This window comes from Chrysochloris asiatica, unplaced genomic scaffold (assembly GCF_000296735.1).
Source record: "Chrysochloris asiatica unplaced genomic scaffold, ChrAsi1.0 scaffold00075, whole genome shotgun sequence".
Taxonomy (NCBI): domain Eukaryota; kingdom Metazoa; phylum Chordata; class Mammalia; order Afrosoricida; family Chrysochloridae; genus Chrysochloris; species Chrysochloris asiatica.
Window position 1 is genome coordinate 5,521,698 of NW_006408593.1, and position 8,666 is coordinate 5,530,363.

Genomic DNA, 8,666 nt, shown 5'->3' on the forward strand with positions numbered 1-8,666 from the left:
GGACATATTGTCAGGAGGGAGCAGTCTCTGAAGAAGGATATCATGTTTGGTAAAGTGGAGGGTCAGAGGAAAAGAGGAAGATCCCCAACGGGATGGATTGGCCAATTGGCAGCATTGATGACTCAAGCATAGCAACAATAATGAGTTGGCCCAGGATTGGGCAGTGTTTCGTCTGCTGTGCATAAAGTTGCTATAGGTCAGTACGGACTCAATGGCAACTAACAACAACAACAACAACACCTAGAAAAAAACAGACACTCAGAAATGTAGATAGGACAATAACAAAAGCCCTTAATGTATTGATGACTAAGTAGGTTGATCATTCTCCAATACTAGGCAAATATCTTACACTTAGAAGTTATAGGCACGTTTTATACCATTTCAATATCAGAAGATAGAGTACTTCTATTTTCCTTCCATTGTAGTTTCACTCCCAGTTTGCAAACTCTGTCTTCTATTGGTGACTAAGTCAGGTCTATTCCACAATGGTCTTGAAGACCTTTATGGAACACAAAGCTCTACTCTCATTATAAAGGGAGTGGGAAAAAGGAAACAACGTTTATTTGATTATCTACTATCACACAAAGAGGTAGATGTGTTTCCTTTTAGCTACTTTACAGAATATGCATTGGATCAGCACTGTACTGTTAACTTCAATGTTGGCAGTTCAAACTCACCAGCTGCTCTTGGAAACCCAATGCAGGGTCACTGTGAGCTGGAACTGACTAGACTGCTCACAGCCACAACAACAACATACAAACATTTAAAGAACACTGGTGGTTCTATAGGATCAGCATTGGACTGCTAGCCACAAGGTCAGCAGTTCAAACCCACCAGCTCCTCCAAAGAAAATAGATTAGCCTTTCTGCTCCCATAAAGCCTCAGAAATGGCACCAGTGGCAGTAGCTTTGGATCTTGGTATAAAAACCATTTAACAAGTAAACAAACCTTTGTTCAGAGAGAATTCAAGCAAACGTTTCAAGATTCTATGGCTATTCAGTGCCAGAGTTGAAATTTAAAACCATTATGTCAATAAATAAAGCCAATGTTATGTGTATACATGCATGTGTCTACAACATCTTGAAGCATGAGTGAAAGTGACTATGCTGCTAGCTGGAGACTAATGTCTTTTCACTGCCAAATTCCCACTGAAATATCTAAATTAGCTATAGGAACAAACACATTACTTGATAGGGTCTCGTACAAAAGAAGTAGTCCTGGTGTGGCACTGTGGGTTAATGTGCTGGACTGCAAAGTTGGTTTGAAATGCAAGGTGGACAGTTCAAGCTTACCAGCTGCTCCTTGGAAACCCTATGGGTCACGATGGGTCCGAACCAACTCAACAGCACTTATCAACAACAAGAAGTACAAAAGAAAAATATGGGATCCCTTGTTAAAAAAATTGGAAAGAATTTCAAAATGATGAGGGCAAGGCATTAAACTAAGTGCAGGGCCATATATGCATGGGGTCGCTATGAGTCGGTTCTGACTCAATGGCACCTGACAACAACAACAACAACAAGAAGGGCCATATAGTACTGTCGAGGTCACGTGCTCCTGAAACCATTCCTGACTGTATAACAAGAAGGTGTGGGACACAGAATGAGATTATCAAATAGTGTAGGGCTTCAGCTTGTTGTATTAGAAAACAACTTCAAACCTCAAGGATTAAGAGGACTAATAGTATTCATCACGCTTGTGAAAGAGACAAAAGTGCTTTGACTGAGCTGGGGTTCTAGTTGGCTCTCTATCTTTTCCATTCTGGAACCAAACTTAAAAGAGCAGCAAGTTGCCTGTTGTTGTTAAGTACTGTCAAGTTGATTCCGACCCATAGCCACCCTGTATAAGGTTCCCAAGGAGCAGCTGGTATAGCATGGTCTTAAATGGTCAATGAGAAGGAAACAAGTTGAACCATATGAATTCATTTAAGGTCTCTGCTGAATCACATCTGTTCATATTCCACTGACTAAATAATCACAGAACAAAGCTCAACATCAGTAGTGTGAGGATAAGAATATCCCTTCCATGGAAGTGAGGAGGAAGAATATTTGCTGAACATTCATGTAATCTGCTACAGCTGAAAGGCTGCACGGTTTAGAACATGGTGGTGTGCTGATGGTGGTGGTGGTGGTGGTGGTTATGTGCCATGGAGTTGGCTCTGAATCATAATAACCCAGACTAGGGTTTCCAAAGCTGTAAATCTTTATGGGAGCAGAAAGCCTCATCTTTCTCTTGCGGAACAGCTGGTAGATTCGAACTGCAGAACTTGCATATAGCAGCCCAACTTGTAACTCACTATGATATGAAATAATGTTTGAAGAAAATGTGTTTCTTTGCTTGAGATTCCAGGATTACCCTAAGTGCTAAAGATATCAAACTAGTTTGTTGACTTGTTTTAAGAATATTTAAATGATTGGGATTATGATTTAATGTGGCACTGTAGGTTAATGCACTATATTGCAAGGTCAGTTTGAACTGCAAGGTCAGCGGTTCAAGCTCACCAGCCATTTCTTGGAAGCCCTATATAGGGTTACTATGGGTCAAAATCAACTCAATGTCACTTAACAACAGCAACATGACTAGGAAAGGAATCCCTTGGTGGTGCAAATAGTTAAGTGCATGACTACTAATCTAAAGTTTGGTAGTGAAGGAAGGCCTGGTGATGTGTTCCCTAAAGACCACAGCCATCGAGAACCCTGTAGATTGTACTTCCACTCTGCACACATGACGTAGACACTTGTTGGAAATGGCAATATAGCAACTGGTATTTGTTGTTGTGGTAAGGCACCATCGAGTTGGTTCCTACTCATGGCAACCCTCTGCACAACAAAATAACACACTGCCTGGTTCTGTGCCATCCTCACAATTGTTGTTTTACTTAAAACTGTTGCTGCTGCCACTATGCCAATCATCTTGTTAGGGAGTTCTTCCTCTTTTTCAATTATCCTCCACTTTACCAAGCATGATGTCCTTTTCCAGAGACTGGTCCCTCCTGACATGTCTGAAGTATGAGAGATGAAGTCTGGCCATCCTGACTTCTAAGGAGCCTTGTGGAAACACTTCTTCCAACACAGATTGTTTGTTCTTCTAGAAGTTCCGGCTACTTTACAACGTTCTTTCACAACACCATAACTAAATGCATCAATTCTTTTATGGTCTTCCTTATTCATTGTCCAACTTTCATGTGCATAAGAGGCTACTGAAAACACCATTGCTTGGGTCAGGCACAACTTAGTCCTCAAACTGATATCTTTACTCTTAAACACTTTGAAGCTGTCTTGTACAGCAGATTTGCCTAAATGCAAATGTCATATGATTTCTTGATTGCTGCTTCCATGAGTGTTGATGGTGGATTCACACAAAGTGGAGTCTTTGACAGCTGGTATAAGTAAGAAGGAAATGAACTTGAGGGGAGTTTGCAACCCAAGGGGTACACTGAACTTGTTTCCTTTCTCTGAAATGAATAAAAGGAGGCTTTTAAGAGAAAAATGACTAGTTTGATAAACTTCATACATTTATATGATGTGCATTAAACTAAAGAATTTTTAGACCTACCAAACTATCACTGTCAGAACAGAGAAAGTTGTAGAGAGACGTGGCACAAAGTACTAGAGAGATCATCTACGGCCGAAGTTCCCAGCCGAAGTTCCCAGCATTCCACAAAGCATACTACCTAGAATATCAATCAGCGAGGGTTTACATTCATTACTACTGTCCGCTCCACCCACTTCAGAGGGATATATTATGGATCAGGCATTTCCTCAAACAATAACAGGTTTGAGAAAAATGCCAACTGATATCAAGGTGAAGAAGAATTTGGAAGAAAACATCTGACTCTCACATACTTCATACCAACGGACTGAGAGAATGGAGGTAACTTCAGAGTAATGCAAAACAAAAACAAAAGCAACAACAACAACAATTATATCTCCGGGACACAGCCAACAATTGGGTACTTTCTATGCGCAGAGAAAGTCAGACCAGTCAGAGGTAGCCTGTATCAATAACCCTTAAAGAGCAAGAGCAGCGTCAGTGCCACAGATTGGTGTTGTTGTTAAGTGCTGTCCAGCTGCTTCCGACTCATAGTCACCTTGTATAGGGTTTCGGAGGTGGGTGTGAACCACCGACCTTGCAGCTTAAACTGACTTTGCAGTCTAGTGTATTATTCTGAAGTGCCACACAGAAGTGAGCACAACTAGGATACAGAAATAAGAAGACAGTCAAACTGTCATCTTTCCTTCTCCCTCTTTCTTGGTTTACCATAAAAAGGATTAAATGCTGAAATGAGGGAGAAGTCAGGGATGGAGAAATAGAAAAAAGGGTGTAGGATGTACAGAACCCAAAGCAAAGCAACTGTTATGAAGTCTATTCTGATCCATGTGACCCTGTATAGGGTTACTGAGACACCTTTGCAGAGGCTGACAACCTCATTGCCCTCCTTTGGATCAGCTGGTGGGTTTGAATCTACACTTTTGCAATTAGTAGCCTAATGCCTAGTCCAAAGCACCACCAGAGAATGTGCATTCTTGTTGTTAAGTGCCATTGAGTCCGTTCCAACTCACAGCAACCCTGTCTATGGTTTTGAGGAGTGGCTGGTGGGTTTGAACCACCAATCTTGAAGTTCAAACTGACTTTGTGGTCAAGTGATTATCCTGCTGCACCACACCAGGACTCTGGGACTATGCATGTTGTTGTTGTTAAGTGCTGTCGAGTCAGTTCCGACCCATAGGAACCCTGCAAAGGGTTTCTCAGGCTGTAAATCTTTACAGGAGGAGAAAGCCTTATCTTTCTTCTATGGAACAGCTGGTAGTTTTGAACTGCTGACCTTAAGATTAGCAGCCCGATTCGTAATCACTATGCTACCAGAACTCCTTTCCCTATTCCACATCCCAGACTAGAACAAGTCTAATCTCTACCTGTAGAAAGGAGACCTTTCGGTTTCATAAGAAGATAAAAGCTTCAAACAGATGGGACTAAATCAGCTGTGTCCTGGTGTGGCCCTATAGGATAAGCACTGGACTGGCAACCACAGGTCAGCAGTTTAAACCCACCCACGTCTCTCAGATACCCTATACAGGGTAGCTGTGAGTCATAACCAACTTGATGACACACAACAAGAACAAATCAGTTATGGAGTCCTGGTGTGACACACAGGATAAGCAATGGACTGCTAACCAAAACTTTAAGTGGTTCAAACCCACCAGTTGCTCCATGGAAAGCCTATATAGGGTCAAAATGAGTCAGGCCCCTCTCTAGAAATCTTGACAATAACAGCAATAAGTCAGTTTGGGTATTTTAAATGAGAATGTCTTAAAAATTGGAAGCGATATTGGGTTGAGATGTGTTAAGAGTTCCATTGCACAGGAAATAGTGGTGGGCTGAGCAGTTGTTGTTGTTGTTATTGTATCCAGTTGAATTGATTCTGACCCCCAGTGACTCCAGGAAGCCTCTTAAGGTTTTCAAGGCTATAATCTTTACAGGAGCAGATTTCCAGATCTTTCTCCCTCAGAACCATTGGGTGGATTTGAGCCTTCAATCTTTTGGATAACAGCCAAGCGCTTCCCTATGATGCCATCAAGCCTCTTTTTGAAAATATTTTTTTTTTCACACTATCCAACTAGTTAGGAAGTCATACAAGAAATAGTATCAGAGGTCAAAATCATGATTTGAATATTGAATCTTGATAGATGGCTATTATCATGCTGTTCCTCTGCCCTCTTTAAACAAACAAGGATGAAGAAGAAAGTAAGAAAGAAGTGCAAAACGGATTAAAAAGTGTTAAATGCATCCTATGTACCAGATAGAGTAATATGCAATTGTACATATAATAATATATCATTTCAACTCTTGAGATAGAAAATAATTGGCTTGTTAAAATAAGGAAGGAATGAGTTTTGCAGTAGAAAGCCACTTTTCTCCTGTAGCACTTGGACATAGTTAAAAGTCATGATTGCCGTTTAGGAAGATCAATATTAAGATATTAATGCTTATGGGCACTTATATTTATGTACATTTAAAAGTAGATTTTACAGTATCTCTGTGAAAACACCCTCGCATTTACCTCTATAGCATTGCTATCTTGAATTGAAGACAGAGGTTATAGCTAACTTTCCCAGAAGTCCCAGTGACCCTCATGGGAGAATGCCATTCATCACCGTCCATTGTTTATTTCCTCACAAGAGAAAGCTGATAAATGCTGCGGAAGGTGACAACCTCTCACTCTCTTCCACACCACACCACAGTTGAGGCCCTCTCTCTATAATACACAGCAGTTAGAATCAGTGAAGCTACCAAGACAAATGTATTTAATGTGGACTCCCTGCAGAGTCCTTATAGAAGGCATGTTCCCTGGTGGCTTCTCAAGTCAGACTGCGAAGACTTTTTAAGAGTCATGGATGCAATAAGGCCATGTAACCAAAAAGTTCACCCTAGAAGTCAGTGACTCACACAAACAAGCATTTAATGTTCTCTCTTAAAAGACCATGAGTTGTAGGGGTGGCTTTGCTTCAGGCTACAAGTGAATTTGTGCTGAAAAAGGTTTCATTAGCAAACAAAGAAAGTATAGTAGCTTGTTAAATAATGGGAAATCTCTAGAGAGAAACTTTAGAATAATTTGGCATAAAAGAATTGCATAATCTAGGAGCTGAATGGGTAAACTGAATATTTTTAATGTTGCTTATCCATGAAATATAAATTATACTAAGTTCAGATAATTAATAGTTTCCTCCTTACCCACAGAATATGACAGTGATAGGCCATGAAACATAAAGCACTTATTATCTCATTTAGTTATTGATTCCACTATTAAATATGATAAATGTATGTAGACCAATGCACACTGACTACAGAGATGCCAGGTAGTATAGGGAAAACCAATGGTTAATGACGCTGGATGTGAGAAGAATTATGGATGTCATCATTGCTATGCAAATATAATCTCTCATTCTTACTGGTGTTCATAAAGCAGGAAAAAAATATTGACAATGAGATAAGATACATCTGACTTTAAATACGAGTTCAAGTCCTTTCTGTACATGTATACTATGCAAACATATTTAAGGCACATTAAATCTCATCTCATCGCTAGATACTTTACAGCATTTTGGAGAAAGATAGGTAGAAATAACATTATTTTCTTTTCCACCCTATGGTCAGAATCCATTGAAAATTATACTGTAGAATCCAAAGAAAGACAAACAAGTTGAAGGTAAAAATGAAAATTTACTTTTGTTGCTCATAAAGGTGGCCAGTAATTATCAATACATCTTGATTGCATGTTTGATAAATTTCAGACTGAAAAATTTGGTGGTGATTGTATCTGTGTACCATTGAGTCAGTTCCAACCCACAGTGACCCTGCATAGGATTACGGAGGCGATATATCTTTATCAGAGCAGAAACTGTCATCTTTCTCCCATGGAACAACTGGTAGATTCAAACCGCTGACCTTACAGTTAGCAGCCCAGCTCCTAATCCATTAATCATAATCCCTGATACGGGGTCCTGAAGAAGTTGGCAGCATTCTTCTATTTCTTTATCATTGTCTTTGATTGTTCATGAATAAATTTAAATAATGGTGTTATTACCTGGTCTTCCTTCTAGGTGTATGGATATTATTCTATCACAAACAGCATTGTACTTTAAGATAGATCTTGAAATACTCTTTTTGAAAATGAAAGCAACACCACTCCTCTTCAATTTGTCATTCTGGGCATAGTAAATCATGATTGTTTCAAAATTGTCAATATCAATACATTTCATTTCATTAATGCCATGGATATTGATCTTTATGTGTTCCACTTTGTTTCTGACCACCTTCAATTTTCCTAAATTCATACTTTGCATGTTCGATGTTCTGATTATTAATGGATGTTTGCAGCTCTTCTCATTTTCCATTGTGCCCCATCAGCAAATAAACGTCTCAAAAGTTTTGCTCCATACACACCACTGAGGTCAACTCTATTTTGAGGAAGCTGGTTTTCCTCACTTGTATTTTGAATGCCTTCCAATCTGAGGGTGTCACATTCTGGCACTAACTATATCAGTCAATATTCTGCAGCTATTCATAAGGTTTTCAGTGGCTGACCATTAACAAGTAGTCTGCCTAAGTCTGGAAGCTCTGCTGGAACCTGTCCACCATGGGTGACCCTGCTGGTATGTAAAATGTGACTGTTTTTCTAGCATCACAGCAACACAGGAACAACGACAGACAGTATGACAAACTGACAGAGAAGTGGCGGATGCCTTGCTGTATTCTAGGTTAAAAACGATCACTAAATTCCATTTCCCATTTCAAATTATGAAAATCCAGGGTGTCCACTATCTCTCCCCACATGTTAGGCCATGACTTTAAGTGACAATATAAATACAGTCCAATTATATAATGCCAGCAAAATAAGACTTTTCCAAATTGAATATTAGGGTAAATAAAAATAAGTATTGGTCCAAAATCATATTATGAGACAGAAATATTAAAATGTGAATCTCTTATTTCCTGTCACATCCTCCATCTAGGTTTCTACTCATCTGAAGGTGATATTTCCATTTTTCAAACTCATCCTTGAAGAATTCTGCTCTCTGATTGAAACCACATCAAAAGTGCAATTTTGACATTCTCCAGGAAATCAAATAGTGTTCCTTTTCATTGTCCTTTTGCAGAACAAAAAG